We start from the raw sequence: 18,734 nt of genomic DNA on the forward strand, positions 1-18,734 counted from the left end.
TGTGTTATTTTAAAAGTGGGGCCTGCTCGTAGTGATGTCAACAACAAAAAAAAAAAACATAGGAACAATGCAGGCCAAGGAATTATGGAAGAAAATCCATGTTAGAGAAATTCATGATGATGGGGTCTGTCACAAATTAATTGTGTTCTTTAAAAAAAAGTTCAAAGTCAATTTTGTTGCTTCAGTGTAGGCCACCACCCTGCATCTTCGGTATCCGGACACTTCCTCCGATGCGGCCATTCACCACCCTTCCGGTCTGGTCTGGTCTGGTTCCATCATCCAAAAATAATAAACTAACATAAAAACATGAAAGTAAAAAACTAAAACAATAAAGGAAGTGGGAGGGGGAGGGGCCCACGCACAACCACAACCCAGCAATCCTAGGGACAAGAAAACAAGTATCATTATTCTTGCAAAATAACATTTTTATTTAAAAAGCACCCCGTGTGCCTTTCATTATTGAAAAGAAAATATCCTAATTAATTAAAAACATTCAAAACTTTTAATGAAATATAGCAGGGCCTAACATACCCTAATCCTCTCTAAGCCAGCCTTCTCCCTTCAGAGTAGGAGCCAGGCTACAGTATGAAGTAATTTGAATCACTGCCAAATGATGATCTCACAGCAGGAGCAGGGCACTGCAAGCCTCCCATTTCCCTGATCAGAGAAGCCCGCCCAGGCCCACTGCAACTAACTAACTCCAAGGGCAAGAGTCTGCAAGAGTCCCTTATCAGCAGGCAATGAAGCCGCCTGCGTCAACAGCCAGGAAGAGCCAGTTCCCCCGCCCTTACATAAACAAGCCGTCCGCGGAAGAAAATTGGATTATAGCCAATCATAACGAGACAGGGACGTGATCGGAGCCTGCAGAGGGAAGAAAAAAAACTCGTCTGCACAAACCAGCTGGTCTGCCAAGGTCGACAAACAAATTCCTTGTAAGTTTGTTCCCAGGCCTGATTGTGCTAACTAACGAAAGGTAGCATTTAAAAAAAAAAAACAATTCTATTACAATGTACTGCTACTTAAAAGCTCCAGTTTCTAAAAAGACTTTTGTCCAACTAATTCAGCTAAAGGCAAGATGATTAAAATAAGGACACTTATTTAGAAAGGGGCAACTAAGTTTTGCACACAAGATTATACAGTCTGTATTTAAAAAACGAATTAACATGGACCATTGTCAGCTGTTGAAAGAGAAATAATTTTAAAACAACATAAAATGCAGATACATTTCAACATTGTGTTTAATTCAACCAGGGGCAACATGTAATTATGCGTTACAGTGTATTTATAGCGCAAACTTTTCATATAGACACATTTATAAAAAAGTATCATTTTGCATTTGGGAAAATAATAATGTTACATTTTATATTTTTTCAAAGGCACACGGTTGCCTTTCACTAATTAAAAGCACATGTTACCATGCACTGTCGGGCAAGATTGATTATTCTCAACCTGTGATCATTGCAACCAGCACATTCCTTTCTAGATGGAAAACCCTCAAAGAAATAATTAATGAAAACAGCCCCGTAGCGTGCACTCTAACAGGGCCATCTTTTTAACATTTCACTCATTTTAAAAGAACACAGCTCTGTCCGTGCAAACCCGTAACTCAATCCGACTGGTTGATTTATAACCACATCAGTTCCAAGGCAAACCCACACAAATTCGTAGACGCATTTCAAAAAGAATGTGAAATGAACAGAACCCTTTGCAAAGCACAAGATGTTACCTTTCCGTCAAGAAGCTGACAAAGCACGTAGGCAGACCAAGGAATCAAAAAAAGTCAAAATCAAACCATCAAATAATCCACTGACTTTTATAGTCAGGTCAAATAACCATGCGTGTTGACAGCATGTTAAAAATAAAGACTGCCATCTCAATTCAAGATATTAACCCTTTGGCAGCTCAAGCACAATCAATTCCCAATGACTGCAGATACATGGGAAAATCATGAACACATCTGTTCACGTTTACAGATAACACGTACACATATTTTCAAAACGTTATCCCCAAGCACCCGAGAGAGATCCAGCTCTCTCCTGCCTAACGTAATGATAACATGCCCTGTCCAAGCCATGACCACATGGCGCTATTCACAAGCCATATTTACAAGACAAACCTTTCACAAACAATATTTCCAAGGCGCAATGCACAAGGAACACAGCAGATCAACATGAGAACATGCACCTCACAAGCCACATTAATATGGCGCTATTCACAAGCCATATTTACAAGACAAGCTTTTCACAAACAATATATCCAAGGCGCAATGCACAAGGAACACAGTAGATCAACATGAGAACCTGCATCTCACAAGCCACATTAATATGGCGCTATTCACAAGCCATATTTACAAGGAGCTATATTCAAAGAACTCCACAGATCATAGAACAATGAACACATTTCACATTGCACAGCATAAGCAGATGCAGCAAGCAATTTAATGGGCAATTTAAAAGCATTTTTTACACACATTTATACAATTGGACCATCACAAAGATGTAACTGGCTTCCTCATGTAATGCCATCCTTCAACCCTGACAGTTTAAACACAAAGATGAAAACCATTCCTTCCACCCTGAATAAGCCAAATGCCATGATGTAATGCAATCTCCTCCCGCTGCAACTGTTCAAGCCCATAGGTCACACATGCTACACAAACTGCAACATTACGCCAGATGGAACCGGCGTTCAGGGCACTCCCTCAGAACACATGGGAAACAATCTAAGCACATGGCCAGGACACACAGGATTCGTAAGATGCCAACTACGCCAAATGTAATGGCTGGATTTTCTGGTTAGATGGGATCAGCCCCTAGGGGCCCCTCCAACCCAGCCAGAACGTAATCACATCCCTCCTCAGGACCAACTATCCAGGCACCTGGGTACCTACCTGAGGATGGGGAACTCGCAATATACAAGCTCATATTATTAAAAACACCACTAAATCTATAGGGATACTAGGAATACTCACTGATTACTAAGGATATCCATACCCTACACCACACTTATATTCACATCAGTTGGTCTCGCGGCCACTCAGACCCAGACCGGTCTACCCTAGGGCAGATATGACACACAATCCGGTGCGTCTACACATGGGCCTGCAGAACCCAATGCTCCCTTTTCCAAACGGTTCGCAATCCGGCAAACCTACACGCTAGTCTCCCTCCTAGCGCTCTCACTTATTCAAGCCACAATCCTGTGGGTATCCGCGCTGGTAATCCTCCCCAGCGTTCTCACTAACGCCGCATATCAACGACGACCACATTCCTATGAACACCTATATATATATATATTGGGAAGTCTCTTCACTAAGGGTCTGCTACTACAATATTAGGAGTTAGCCAATTAATATCATGCATCTCCTATCCTTGGCATCATAGGTCCACTCACTCCCTATTTATGTGATCACCACTTACCTGATTGGGATTACTCATCCATTCATGTACCTAGTAAACACCTAGGAGCTTTATTTACCTAGATTGAACAAAAGTATGAGACACATGCCAGTCTTCTACAAACTGGGGGTTATTTTATTAGTACAATATAAACCTTTACACAGATCTGACAAAGACTATAGGTAGAACACACCGCTGAAAGAGAAAAGATTAAACATAACAGGAACACTCCGCTGAAAGAGAAAAGATTTAAACATACAATGGCTTAGGGAATAAGGGCAAGGTTATGGTTAGAATTCACCTGATTAGTGTGTAGTCTTGTTCTAGCTGTCATCTGGGTTCCTCTCTCGTCTGTGCCTTGGCTCATCTCAGACTCCCTCTCTCTCCTGCACTCTTGGGTACACCTCTGCGCTGATCACTTTGCACTGGACTCCTCTCCCCCACGAACTGTCTCCACCTTCCAGCTTCAATCTTAATGGTTCCTGCCGCTCTGATCACCGTTCATTCCACTAGCTTATTCACTCTGTCTCTGCGCCAATGTCCAAATAACTCCATCTGCTCCCATAGGTTAGTCCACGATCTCTCCTCCGTCTCTTCTAAAAGGCATTACTTCAGACTCCAGCTATTCACACCTCCTCCTGATAAGTAACTGCTTCTGACTGCTTCCTTCAGTTCCAGCTCACTATTCAACTCATCTCTCTCCAGCTTGAACCCTTTCTCTCTGCCAACTCCACTCCACTGCTTTCCACTCCTCCACCTTAACACGACTGACTGGCTTCGCCACCTTCACTCGACTGCAACTCTACTCGACTCCCTGACTCCGCCTCTGCACTTCACTGATATAGAATGCTGTTTCCTCATGGAAAGTTCCAGCCATCAGCCTGCCGCCCACCAGGTCTCTGCATCACCTCGCATCAAGGACACACACCCAGCCGGCCGGCCTTTTGTTGTGTCTTCTACACAGAGAATAATACAGCCTACCGATAAGGGAGGCCCAGACCGGTTCTCTCCAAGTGAAAAACAGCCTTAACTATAAACTTTGCCTTTGCCCTGAAAAGCCTCTCAGCTTCCTCAAGATGGAGTCGCTCTAGTTCTAGGCCTGTAGGCCTGAAAGGGATGAAATGCCCCTTAGCTCTGTCAGAATACCTACATAAACCATACCAATGTGTCTAATATGTCAAAGCCAATAGGCAATAGACAGGTTAAAGTCAAGAATAAAGGATCTATTATCATATTAAGCAGCTATCCTCTTCTAGGTCTGGAAAAAAGGGCTTAAAAGGGCCAACACAGGCTAAGAATACCTATACTAGATGTGAGCAAGATTAAGGTCTATATCACTGCTAAATAGAGCCCAAAAACTCTGCCATTACAGGTCTGCAGCAGCTTTGTTCAAGGGTGGTGTCACTTGCCCAGTCTTCAGACAGTTTTGACTATGCCTTGTCTTATCGATTTATTTACTAACTTCACAGGAAGGAGGAGAAAAGGTGACTTAGTTCCTTTGATATTGTGAATGATATAGGGTTGTTAAAATGTGTCGTTGGTTTCATAGATAATAATCTCTTGTCGCCCTCATCCTCGTTTAGTGTTTTGAATTCTCTCCAAATTGCTTGGTTTTGTAGTCGTGGTTTGTAGTTTGATCCTTTACACGGAATGGAGACTCACCGTCGGAATGGTGATCGTTGCCTATAGCGGGCCGTAACCTTTCTCTGTCGATCACAATCAATTTTTGGATTTCTAAGATTGTTTCTTCGAAAAAGGAAGAGAAAGCTTCACAGTTTTCCAGTGAGTTGTTAATAATCCTGGTTACATTGTTTGTCCCTGTTTGTTGATTGACAGTTTTGAAAGTATTCCTGGGCAGTTCCTTGCAATGTCGATCTTTTTAGTTCAAGAACATTTAGAATTTCTGTTGGGAGAGAGAGGTTCTTCAAGCAAAACGAGGTCAGTTTGTGACATCATGACTTGACTAGTAGTGAATTTGCATGGATGATTGCGATCCCTCCTCCCTGTCGCTGCGGTTGGTAGGTGGAGATGCAGAATAATGTAATTTGTAGGAACTAGGATATCAAGAAGGGGTGTGGACCATTGATTTAGCCAGGTTTCCATCAGGAATAGAAAGTACATTTCATGAAGGAGGATAGTTTTGGCGATCTCTGCATATATTTGATCGCCAATGTGCATTTGAGTAACATGTATTTTTTGGGGTTGGTTTTGAGAGACGTGGGATCATGTTCAGATTCCGCGGTCAGCATGGTGCCCTTCTGTTGGGTAACCAGCAGTGGCTCATCACGAAATCGACAATCAGTCTTTTTCTGCTGCTCCTGTTTGACGAGGACATGATCTCCTTCATGCAAGGAGGGCGACCTCGCTCTCCTTTTGGCATCGGCGTATGCCTTCATTTTGTCTTTGTTGTGTCAGTCGGTCACGGCTATCTCTTGGTGATTGTGACTTGGCAATACCTCTTGCAGGGCTCCTTCCCATGTCGGGATGCGATTTCTCATTGTTCGCCCTAGCATGAGGGTCACGGGGCATTGCCCGGTGGTTGAGTGAGGAGTCTTTCTGTAAGCCCTGAGGAATTCATTCAGAGCGGCCTGAAGCTCCCTCTTCTCTGCTGTCGCTTGCTGGAAGGTCCTTTTGATCGTAGCCATACATTTTTCAACGGTGCCATTGGCTTGTGGCCAGAGTGGTGTAACTTTTCTGTGCTTGAAGTCCATGTGCTTTGCAAATGCACTAAATTCGTGTCCATTGAATGGGGGCCCATTGTCCGTTTTAACCTCTTTAGGAACACCCCATGTTGCAACTACCTCGTCGAGCACCTTGAGTGTGCAGGAGGCACTGGTGGACGATATTATTTGTGCGATAGGAAATCTTGAGTACTCGTCGATTATAGCAACCACATACTTCCCAGACTGGGGCGGTCCACAAAAATCCATGGCAACTTCTTGCCACACTCCGCTGGGCAGGGTGGTCATTTGTAGTGGTGCCGGAGGATTACTTTTGCTGGTCAACTGACAGAGATGACAGTCCTTCAATGTGTCCTCTACCATTTGGTCAAGAGAAGGAAACCAGACGCGTTCTCTTAAAGCTCGCTTGGTGGATACTACTCCTCTGTGGCCTTCATGGGCTAGATTGACAACTCCTTGCCGTAGCTGACTAGGAATGACAAGTCGATGACCTCTCAGAATGACTCCATCTGTGGTGACCGACAATTCCTCGCAGACGTGCCGGAAGGCTTGTAGCTCTTTCCGGACGGTGGGGTCTGTGTCTTCTACTTGTAGGTTGTGTCTCCACCGATTGGTTTGAATCCGGCCGCATACCATCTGCAGGACGGTGTCTTGGGTGGTGGCTTCCCGAATTACATTCATGGGAATGGCAGGTGGCAGTGCTTGGTCAGCTACGAAATTAATATATTCCTCAGCAATCGATGGTTTGGACTCTGACGATGTCTGAGGGTGGCGGGACATATAGTCAGCCGGGTTCTCCGCCTTCCCCGGTCTGTGAACAATGGTGAAAGTGTACTCCTGAAGTCTGAGACCCCACCTCTCAATTCTCGGCGGCATCTTGGAGTTTGGGTTACCGTAGATGGTGACTAGCGCCTGATGATCAGTTATTAATGTAAAGTGTTTGCCTCATACAAAGACATGAAAGTGTTCGCATGCCCAAACGACTGCCAAACTTTCCTTCTCCGGCTGTGAGTATTTCTTCTCAGGATCAGACAGGCTGCGACTGGCATAGGCCACGATCCGCCTCTGGTCAGAGTCGTTGTCATATTGAGCCAAGATGGCTCCCAATCCGACAGGGCTGGCGTCCACAGTGATCTCAGTCTTCCGTTGGGGGTTAAAGTATGAGAGGCTGTCAGCCGATTCCACAGCACGCTTGATGTCTTTAAATGCACGCTCGAACTCAGGGGTCCAATCGAACGGTTGACCAAGTTTGGTGAGGATCCGAAGGGGGTGACTGATGGTCGCATAGTCACGGATGTAGCGGGCACAGTAGCTGGCCATCCCCAAGAAAGACCTCAAGTCATTGACATCTTGCGGGCTTTTGGTATTGTTCAGGGTCGCAATCTTGTCCGGATCCGGCTTCATGCCCTCATCTGAGAAGATGTGGCCAAAGAATTTTAGAGTAGCTTGGTGAAACTCACATTTCTCCTTGTTCAACGTCAGGTTTGCATCCAACAGGGCATGACAAACACGATCAAGGGCAATGTCGTGCTCACGAACATCGGATCTATAGACCAGGATGTCGTCGCTATAGTTCAAGGTGTTGGGGATATGTTAGATGACTTGCCAGATCGCCTCCTTAAAGATTTCAGCGGCGGAAGAGACACCAAAGCTCAGCCGTTTGTACCTAAAAAGTCCTAGGTGAGTTGCAAACGTGGTGATGTTGCGAGAGTTGGTGTCTAACTCAAGTTGGTGATAGCCCTTGTTCAAGTCCAACTTCGAGAATACCTTAGCGCCATTCAGCGCGGCAATCGTGTCGCTCAGATGTGGTCCAGGGTGTCGCTCCCTTTCAATTGCAGTGTACGGCAGGCGCATGTCAACGCATAGTCTCACCTTGTTGGGAGTCCCTTTCTTAGGTACGATGACCACTGGCGACACCCAGGGAGTCGGGCCATCCGTACGCTCTATGATGTCCGCAGACAGAAGTTCTTGCAGTTCGTCCTCGACGGCACTTTGCAGGTGAAATGGAACACGTCGTGGGTGCTGCGCAACGGGTTTGATCTGTTCGTTAATGTGCAGATGGATTTGACACCCTTTCAGCTTGCCTGGGCCTTGAAACAGCTTGGGAAACTTGCTGATGCAGTCTGTATTGTCATTGACTTTGAACAAGATTTCCACCAGACGAAGACGCTCTGCAGTGGGGAGGCTGAGTAGGCAGTCGGCTTCAGGGCCCTTGATGACGTGTATGACTGCCAGTATGGAGATGTTGTCATGAGTGAGTGTCGTGTGGAATTTGCCCAGACAAGGAAGCGTTTTTTTGGACATCCACGTGAAGACACGGACTGGTGCAAAAGTCAATGGAGGCTTCGGAATAATTTTCTCGTGTTCCATAACTGGAATGTAATTCAGAGAAGCTCCGCTGTCCATGACGAATTTGGTGTCATGATTCTCCACTTTTATGTCTAGGCGTGGATACCTTTTGAGTTGATCAGGGTCAGCGATCATGTTTACATATTCCACGGTGTAAGCTGAGTCCCTGGAGGATGATGATCTCGACTCTCGAGATGGGGATCTGCGTTCCCATCGTGACCTGCGTGACTCTTGGCTGCAATGCGATGAGTCTGGGGACTGCATGAGCTCTCCTTGAACGGCCCGGATGTGGTGTCTTCTTGTGTCTGAGCGAGACGATCTCGTTGTTTCACTTCGCCTTTCCTTGTGGTAGTCCCCGCACATTGCTTCGAAGTGGTTCGATCGCCCACATTTCCTGCATCGCTGGCCCATAGCTGGACAGGAGTCTACATGAGGAAAATCATATCCACACTGGTAACATCGTCTAGTCCTTTCTGGTTTTCGGTCTCTTCGCCCTGGTTCTCTTCTTCTATATTCCGGGCGTCGTTGGTGCGATGATTGTCTAGGTCTCCATTGCTTCTCTTGTGAATACTTTTGTCCGCTACGGCGTTGTTCTTGAACGCGGTGTGCTTGCTCATGACTCACACTGTGTCCTGTTTCAATAGTGGCGGCGTGTTCTTCCGCTTGGTCATATAGGCGAGTCATCTCTTCAATCTCTTCTAACTCATGGGGTTTTCTTAGCAGCCGCCTTCTGAGTGTTTCTGAGTGACAGCCGGTTATGATTTGCGATTTGATGTCAGCGTCAGGCGAGAAGGTTTCGAACTCACAGTGTCTCGACAGCCGTCGTAGTCGGTGATGAATGCACTCATCGCTTCCTCTTTTCCCTGACGTGCCTGATGGAATGCATGGCGTTCATAGTCCACGTTTCTTTTATGAAGAAACTTCTTATTTAATGCCTCACGTACTTTGTCATAAGTTCCGGTATCCGCAGGCGGAATGTCCTTGATTATTTTGCTCACTTCTCGACCTGCTAGGTTGCGGAGGGCAATTAGCTTTTCCTTATCTGCTGTTACTTTGGACCCCTCGATGTAATCTTCGAAGTCTTCTAGCCATTCTGGCCACTTGGGGCCCATGCTCCCTCCTGTGGTCACGGTCAGGGGTTCTGGCGCTCGCAGGTGTGTTCCTCCCTTAACTTCATTTTGCGGTGGTGAATTAGCGAGGGTCACCATTGTGTCGCTGTTTCCCTTTCACTCTTTTGTTTGTGCCTGTTTCTTTATTTATTCTCACCAATGCTTGTTTATTTACTCTTGACAATGCTTGTTTATTCGTACTAGCCAGTGCTTGTTTAGTTGCTCTTGTCAATGCTTGTTTCTTTCTACTCGCCAATGCTTGTTTATTTGCTCTTATCAATGCTTGTTTGTTTCTTCTCGCCAATGCTTGTTTATTTGCTCTTGTCAATGCTTGTTTAGTTCTTCTTGCCAATGCTTGTTTGTATGCTCTTGTCAATGCTTGTTTATGTAGCTGTATGCCTGACTTCAAAATGGCCGCTCTACAACAATCAAGGGGTCTGTCCTGAAAAGCGCCTGACTCTAAGATGGCCGCCGTCACTGCAGGCACACGAGGCTTTCTCTCCTGGCTCACTCGGTCCTCTTTCACTCTGGACTCACCGTCTGGCAGCTCCAGATGGCAGCACACGTCAGGATCTGCTTCTCCCCAACTGCGGCTACTATCAGGTGAGGTTGGGGTGGGCTCCTGCCTTATCTTGCAGATTCCCGCGCTTCCTTTTGCGACAGCGTGCCAAGGCTCACGCATCAGGCGTGAGGTCTTCCAACATCGACGGGCACTCAAGCCCGGACTTCCAGGCGCTCGGCGGCGCTTGTCAGCGGATCCTCGGGGACGACGTCCTCCACGCTGCTTAGTAGTTTACTGGAGCTTTATTCCTCACATCCAGTGTCGACCCTGTCCCTACTCTAACTGCCCTCATCTTGTCTTGGCCCCTCCTCTTCCCCTCAACCCACCTAGCTCCGCCCACCCCAGCTACTAGACCGTCAACTGTATTACAGGCGGGATGGCAATTAGTAAGGTCATCTTAATATTCCTATTTGCAATTTTTAATTCCTCATTCATTTATTCAATTTTGCGTTCAAGCCTGTTTAGCTGGATGGGCCAGTATGCAGAGAGTGTTGAAGGGGAGGGGATGTGATTGTGTGGGAAGGGGGCGATGTCACGGTGTGGGATTGTGTTTGGGGTTGCACTGATTTTGGTTTTAACCTTCTCCGGTTGAGAGGTGCTAGAGCATCCCTATATTTTACCTGCACATTACCTTATATTCCTAAAAGCACTATCAGTAGACCATTTGGGGAAATGAGTCCTGTGATCCAGGTGAGGTTAACCTGGCAAGAATCCTAAACACTGTGACATAACAAAAGGAAGGGAAGGAGACCCGAGGCCTGTAGGAACAAGGACGGTCACAGGCCAAACAACCCCAATCCAACTAGGTGCATGGTTACCTTATACACAGGTAACAGGGACTATCCTTTCTCAAAACCCATAACCCAGCCTCTAATGCACAAATACGGGTGTGGTGAAGGATAGAAGAAAGGAAAAGAAAATTTCGAACTAATTACATACCACTGTTTTATTTCTATGAGACTCCGTGTGCCCCATCCTGAAGAAAGAACCTGTGGAAGGAAAGGAAACTAACCCCATTTCACTATATACTACAGACTGACAACAGAGTTTTCCATCGGCTGCCATCCTTATCAAAACGTTCATTTCTTTATGCAATTTTCCAAATATACATCAACATTCAAAAGACTACCCGGCCTCTCTATGTTTCTGTATCTGCCCAGCCCTCCCACACTCATCTAGTGAGATTGTGTTAAATTACGATTCTCTCCATTTGTTTGTGTATTTGTGTGTGGCGGGGGTGGTGGCAGGAAGGTATTGGAAGGACTATGTGAGCCTCGGGTTTGACAGGGATCCTGAATAGTTCTTGTCGTTGTAGTGGATCTCAAAGGGATGGAATAGTTGGGACAGTTGATGTCAGTTGGAGTTGGTTCTTGGTGTTGCTGATCAAGTGTACCTGCTGTGTAATCGGTGAGTTTTTGAGAGTGGAGCGGTTTGCGTCATTTGGATTTGGGCCTTGGTCCGATATGGTGCAGATCCTGTGAAGTTGTTGTTTAGTTTGCGCGTCTTGATGAGTGCTCTGGAGTATAGATGCTCTAGTGTGTGCTCTTAACCAGTGGGATCAAAGGTTTCAAGATTTTGGTCAGATGCTTGTACCAGAATGGTGCAGCTCTAGTAGATTGATATTGCTGCTTCTGTATCAAATAGGTGGGAGGGAGGGATAAATAATTAGGGCCATGGGTTATCTTGGTGGAGTTTGAGACCTGTAAGAGTGCATGGACCAATTCGATTCACCTCGCTGTACATTGTGTGAAGACGATAAGGCCTTAATTCATGGGTCCTTTCTTTAAGCATAGGTAGGAGTCTGTGTTTGAATTGTTTTGCTGATTTCTTGAAGACATTCGGCAGGTAATCCATTTTGAATGAATTAGGAATTCGATTTATTACAAAAACGTAAAAGGTGCAATACAGAAATTAAGTGCAGATGCATCAGGTCTCATTTGAGTGCATAAAGTCATTGCTATGAAGGCGTTCAGTAATAGGAAAACAAAATAATTAGCAAAATTAAATGTAGTCTAATCACCAAATTTGTAGGAAAATCAATAAGAAATCAGACAACATCCAATAGCATAGGAAACGTCTTTTGGCTCACCCCCTAATTTGAGTGTTTATATAGGAAATCTCCCCATAGAGCAACATAGAAAGTGCAGATTCTTCACGGTGCAAGCAAAACAAACACATTTTCAACAATTCAGAATACTCAATTTAAAATCATTATGCAGCCATACTACCTAAGCACAAACCCACTACATGAATATTGATTCAGCCCCGTCTGAGCTAATGTCTTCCGAAGGTGTCAGAACAAACTAATTACAAAACAACAGTGAACAACTGAAAGTTAAAGCAATACTGAGTGCAAGCAGAAGAACCTTGGTGAAAGGTTACATTTGTGAGCCCAAGCCAAAGAGTTTTCCTTCAGAACAGAGTCATTCGGAAATAAACATGACTTGCTTGATTATGTGCATAAGAACCAATAAACTATCAATGTAATATCCATTTTGAACAAGATGGCGCCAAAGCCTGGCTGAGGCCTAGTTATCATAAGCCAGGAAAATGCACTTTAACAGGTAATATCAAAATCGTTTCAACTGCAATAGCATCATATAAGTGTACACACATGAATTTAAGTGTTGGCCCCTATTCTGCAATGTACATTTTGATTAGTGCACAAAAGCTTCCCCAAGAGCATGGTCAATTTTTCAGGTAGCCATTTAGGACGGAAGAAGGCTTTCTGAAGGCAGAGCTCACATGTGGTCGCTAGGCATTATTCTCCCATGTCTGACCTCCCATAAGCATCCCAAGGAGGATACAATTATTTGAAGATAAGCTAGAACTTGCGTGGTACAACCATGAGGTTCAATGATGCTTCCTTTTTCTGAGGGAGTAGGTGCATTAGCTAATCCTAAAATTACTGAACATTTGGGCCAGACATCAACTTCATGATGGCATGGCTACACTGAACCCCTAGTTTGACCCTCCGATAAACACTGAGACCAGTTTGTGCAGCTGCAAGCCTGAAATTAACAAGGCAAATTTATGGGTGCCTTCTGCGGACCTTTGCAAAACATGGTCAGTAACATGTAAGGTGCCAAATATCTTAAAAGTTCTGCAGATCACAGGATCTCTCAAGGCCTATGTAATTAAGATAGAGGAAGCATTTACGGCAGTTAAACTGAAAGAAGTACCTCAAGATCAGAAGAACTGTCTGAAAGTGGACAGCTGTTTATCACAGTTACAGCACAAAGGGCGAGACATGCAGTTCATGCTACTTGTGGGCACTGAGTGTGAAGACAACCTTTATGGAAACGTGTGAGGTATGTTTGTCTGCTGATGCCAAATGTCAGCCCAAGAGAAAGAATGTTGTGCCTGCAAAAGCGGCAGAGACGTGGTTGGCGTTTGTTCTGAGAAGAATGGTTGGCACAATGGCGGCGACACGCAAAGCGCATGCGCGGAGAATAGCGCATGCGCACGGCGAGCATAAACTCCACCCTCGATGTTCGTAGAGCGCTTCGCCTTCCTTCCGGGTATCATAGAAGTCCTGATTTTGCTTCCGGGTCACGGTGGTGGCGTTGCGGTCCTCGTCGGGTTCGGGCATCGGCGCTCCTGTGTCTTCGCTTTCTGTTCGTTTGTTGCCACGTACTCAGATCCATCTAGCTGGTGTATAGCTAGACGTTGTTTGAGGCACTTATCATTTGTTCGTGATTTCTGTTACCTGCCAGGTCCGAGTGTAGGATCTGATATACAGGATTTATTCGAATGCCTAGTTGTTTCTTTGTATAGAGCATTCGCGCATTATTTATGTTTTTTAGAGGACTCAGAGGTTACTGAAGTTCCAGATTTGTTTATGAGTCTCAGACATCCCCCCAACACAGGTAATAGAGCCGTGTACACTTACCTTTAATACATTCAAGGGACTATTGTTCATATGACTTTTATGTGTGTCATTTTGCTTCACAGAGTATATATAGTTCTACTACCCTACCCAGTCTCTTGTGAGGACAACAGGAGAATATTGACGTCCTTTCCTAAGGTACCTATAGCTTCCCTCTAACATAATATTTTACATGTATAATGGTATTTAGGTTCATAGATATGCTTACTTCATAGGAATGTCCAGCATCTTTTTTCCTATTTAACTCTGCATGGAGGAAGGAACAACATTGGTGATCTATGCACACCTGCAGTATATGCACAGGTAGTCACGTACATCATCTTTAGCACACATACTTACATTCCTAGAGAGGTTGTTATTTACCTACATGCTTTGTCTTTTAGGAAAAGAACACCAGAAGATTTCTTGTCCCTCAAGCAGACGACCCTAACTACTGTATATGAAGACTCTGTGTTTCCCCTCCTTACCTTGTTTTGTTTCCCTGCTTTCCCCACACGGGCATCACTTATTGCTACCTATATATATATACTTTGGGGCAGAGTGAACCGGTGAGGGGGAGTTGCGGACAGTGCTTCAATTCCATGGTGTTTCCGAGGCAACCACATTTGCAAGCTTGACAAAGAAGCTCTCAGGAGTGTTAAGAAGAGTAGAGATAACACTATTGAATACCTCCTGGAAGAGTCCATATATAAGCAAGGGATACATGCCATTTCCCTGATGTTTAGTGGCACCCTAAGAAGAACAATTCCCAAGAACAAATTCAGAATACATGGAGTTGCATCCTGAATCATTGACATAATGCCATGGTCAACATGATGCAGCAGATGACATTTATTTATAAAGTTTTATATAGCGCGAACAAGATCCAGAGGGATATCAGAGCGCTTTACAATACGATGGGAGGAAGGACATAAATGCAATATCCATATCAAGTAGGAGAGAGAAAAAATACGAATGGTCGCAGATTACAGGACAATTGCACCCATTAAAGCCCTTATGCCTTGGCCTAAGTTGCCATTATCATTGGTGTGCATTTATGCTTTCAGATGAGTGCTTCACATGTTTGTACAAGCTGCCTACTGCCATTTAACAAAATGAAGCAAGAGTTTTTGTCACAGAGTCTGTAACAAGCTCTATTCTGAGACAATATTCTGACTAAGATCTGGAAAACTGTATAGCTTGCAGGAAGAACAAAAGAATGAAACAACATATTAAATTAGAATTTGAGTGTAATGCTTAGGATGTATCTGATTTAGTATTTAGAAGATAAAATGTGTCACAATTCGCTCCCTGCACTCTCATACCCACAACCAGAGGGGTGCATAGCGTGACTTTCCTGTGTTCTAATGAACTTTCAGATACTCCCCTGCATGCATATCCTGACTTCCATCCATTTGGTCACTATTTGGGAATCGACCTCCAGTCCCAATCCATGCCGGGTTTTGTGAAAGCCAACTTGCTCATGCTTATAGCCAGCCTGTTAATGTTTGACACTCTGTTACCTAGAATTCCCTGCTCACTGCTTCGTCTCCACCCCTGCAGGCAAAGGATGGATGGAAGAATTCAGCTCACCTGTGGCTGGCTGCTGCTGGTCTTACACCTGATGCATGTGATTACTGTGAGCTCTCTTAAGCCCCAGCTCCGCTCAGGCCAAGGTTGGTCATTGTAGCTGTGTTTCGGTGAGACCGAGCCTTGATTCCTCAGCTTTTGATATTCCTTGACTCCTGAGCTATAGGTAATCCTTGTTCCTTGATTCCTGAGCTGTAGCTATACCTTGTGCCTGAATTAGCACTGCCTGCAGTGCTACCTTGTTTCCTGAGCTGTAGTTATTCTTTGTTCCTGAGCTTCAGCTATTTCTTGTTCCTGATTTGCACTGCTTGCAGTGCTCTCATTTACTCCTTGTTTCTTGAGCTATGTTTCCTGTTTCCTAAACAGCCCCGCCTGCAGTGCTACCTTGACTCTTGAGCTATAGTAATTTCCAGTTACTGAACTAGCACTGCCTGCAGTGCTACCTTGACTCTTGAGCTTTTGCTCAATTCTAGTTCCTGCTCCAGCACCGCCTTCAGTGCTACTTTGTTTTCTTGATTCCTAAACCAGCACTATTCTTGTATACCCTTGTATCCTCCCCTTCTGTATATCCTTTTCCAGTCCCTGCTTTTCTTCCCATTTCTTTGGTTCCAGTTCCTAGTTTACTGTCTTTCTATTCCTGCTGTCTTGCTTCTATTACCTTGTATGTTTGTTATTTGCTTTCTGCCAAGTGTGCCCTGTGATTTCCTTCCTTTCCTGTTAAGCACTCCTCTTTGCTAGCTGCTTGTCTATTGTGCTTGTATTTAGTTCTACCCCCTTGCTGTTACTTCCTTGCCTGTTCCTGTTTGATCACCAGGATCCGTGGGCACAGCTGACAACCTAGGTGGTGTTTCTTGTTCACTGTGAGTATTGTCTTTGAGTTACATTTATAACATCACCATAGGTATCAGCTCTACAGACCCTGCCCTTGCATGCATATCCTATATGTGGGTATTTGCAGTCAGTATCTGTAACAGCAATTGTGGGTGAGGAACTTACTAAACTTCTGTCTTACCGTGTGGAGCTCCTGAGTGCTTTACCCCACATTCCCTTTATTGTTAATGTTGTGGTGTGTGTGTGTGTGTATACATATATATGTATGTCTGCACGTTCTTCCTGGGTGTATTTATTCTGAATGCTAAATTGCCTCTTGAGTGCCCATCCCTTTATTCTTAGCAATCTTGTTCACTTGTAGAGGTTTCCCCTTTGTATCCCTTTTTCTCCTCTGACTTCCTGTGTGATCCTGGGCATCACTATACTACTTTCTGTGTATGTTTTCCACCCAGTTCCCAGTCCTTGCCCAAGTCCCTGACTGTGTTCCTGACATAGTCCCGGACAGTCCCTGACTAAATGTATATATGTGTCCATGGGACCCAGATCTAGATCTTAGTTGTGAATTTCAATTGCAGACCCTGAGGATAAATATTTATAGATACTACCCTATAAACTAGACATTTACTTCCATGAAATACACTAAAGGAAACTTTGTCTGATTATAATTGATGCCCGTCTTCCTCCATTTACACACAGTGCTGCGTTTACTTGAGTGTAACAAAAAAAAATGTCATGTTCATTTTTTTCATGGGAAATAGTGATTTTTATATGAGGCAATCAATCAGGGGATTGTACGTGTGCTACTCGCCCATGTGAATGTGTCTGTTTCATGTGAAAATTCTACTGTCCATGACCAAAAAGGAACCTCAGACTTCAAGGTCTATTTTCCTAAAGGCAAACAGCTTGTTTTACATGGGCAATAGGTTTCCAGGGAGAGAACGGTTCTTGGACTTTAAATGTAACTGTTCACATGAGAAATAGCTTGTTCTATAAGAAAATGCTAGATTCCACAACAGGAAATCACTTTTTCTGTGGCAATATTAATAATGCCAATGACAAGAGTGGACTGTAGACTTGGAACAACATTTTCTCTTGTGGAGATAGCACCTTCTTCATTAATAAATTTGATTTAATTTTCATAAGCCTTTTGCCTATATGACATATTGAAACAGTAAAATCAAGAGCTTCGGCCCCAAAGAGCAGAGGAAATGGGGTAGGTGTTAAGGATGTTGCCCTTGAGTTACCTGCAGAAATACCAAACTCTGACAGGAGATAGAATAGAAGCTGTGGATGACAGGGCATTGGATGATGAGAAAGCTAGACCTCTAACCACATAGGAGGGAGCTTTTAATTGCACTATATGTCCAAATTGTTAGTGACAGAGCATATGTAATCTCACAAGACACAGAGCTGCTTTCCTTGCTCTGTTACTTAGTTGTATTGACTCTCCATTCAGTCAGGTTCATACAATCTGTGACCTTCACCTTTGTTATTTTTCCCCTTTGCAATTTCCTTCCCCTCCTAGACTTCTTTATTTATGCTCTTTCTGTTTGCCTAATTGTATTTTGGAGCACATCCATATGCTGATGAGGTTGAGTCTATTGTAGATAGCCGGGTACATGAGGGTCACTTGCAGTATTTGGTGCCCAAGCCAAGGCTTGATTTCTCTAAAAGGTCCTGGGAACCAGCCTCTGTTGTGCACGTTTTGTACGTCAATTCCACTGATGATTTCTTTTTTTATAACAAACTTCAGAATACTGCAAAATACCCTGAGGGATTTTTTAAATAGTTTTTTTTAGAGTTGGGGTACTGTGAGGATTTCAGTCACAAAGGGCAGAGACCCCCTCCTATGCTCCTTAATCTGTGCCAGTTCTGTTTGTTTACTTACTTTTATATTGGAGGATGACCATATGCTGCTCATACCTTGATCTTCAATGCCTAGGTATCCTTGGGAGCAATGCTGGTATCCTGTTTGATATCTTCTCTTATCACTCAATTGTTCAGGTAAGGTTGTGGGTACTGTTGCAAGCTAGATCTCACTAGTTTAAATGTACATAAATTATATCTACATGCTAACCACCACCTCTTCTTTTACTCATTTAGCCTTTGCTCAACATACCATCTGAGAATAAGTACATGGGATAATCCACATGCATACGCTACTCCACTTTAGGTTTTGCTGATACCGACTGCAAGAGCAAGGCTACTATGTCTTTTCTCTGCCCTCAATTCTCTGTTGAGGAATTGCACTACCATTACCACCAAAGTGAGCTAGTGGTTGAAGCTTGACATGAGGGGAGTTCCGAAATATATAACTGGAAGTGATGTCATTGAAGTTTTCTTGTT

This window comes from Lissotriton vulgaris, chromosome 8 (genome assembly GCF_964263255.1).
Source record: "Lissotriton vulgaris chromosome 8, aLisVul1.2, whole genome shotgun sequence".
Lineage (NCBI taxonomy): Eukaryota > Metazoa > Chordata > Amphibia > Caudata > Salamandridae > Lissotriton > Lissotriton vulgaris.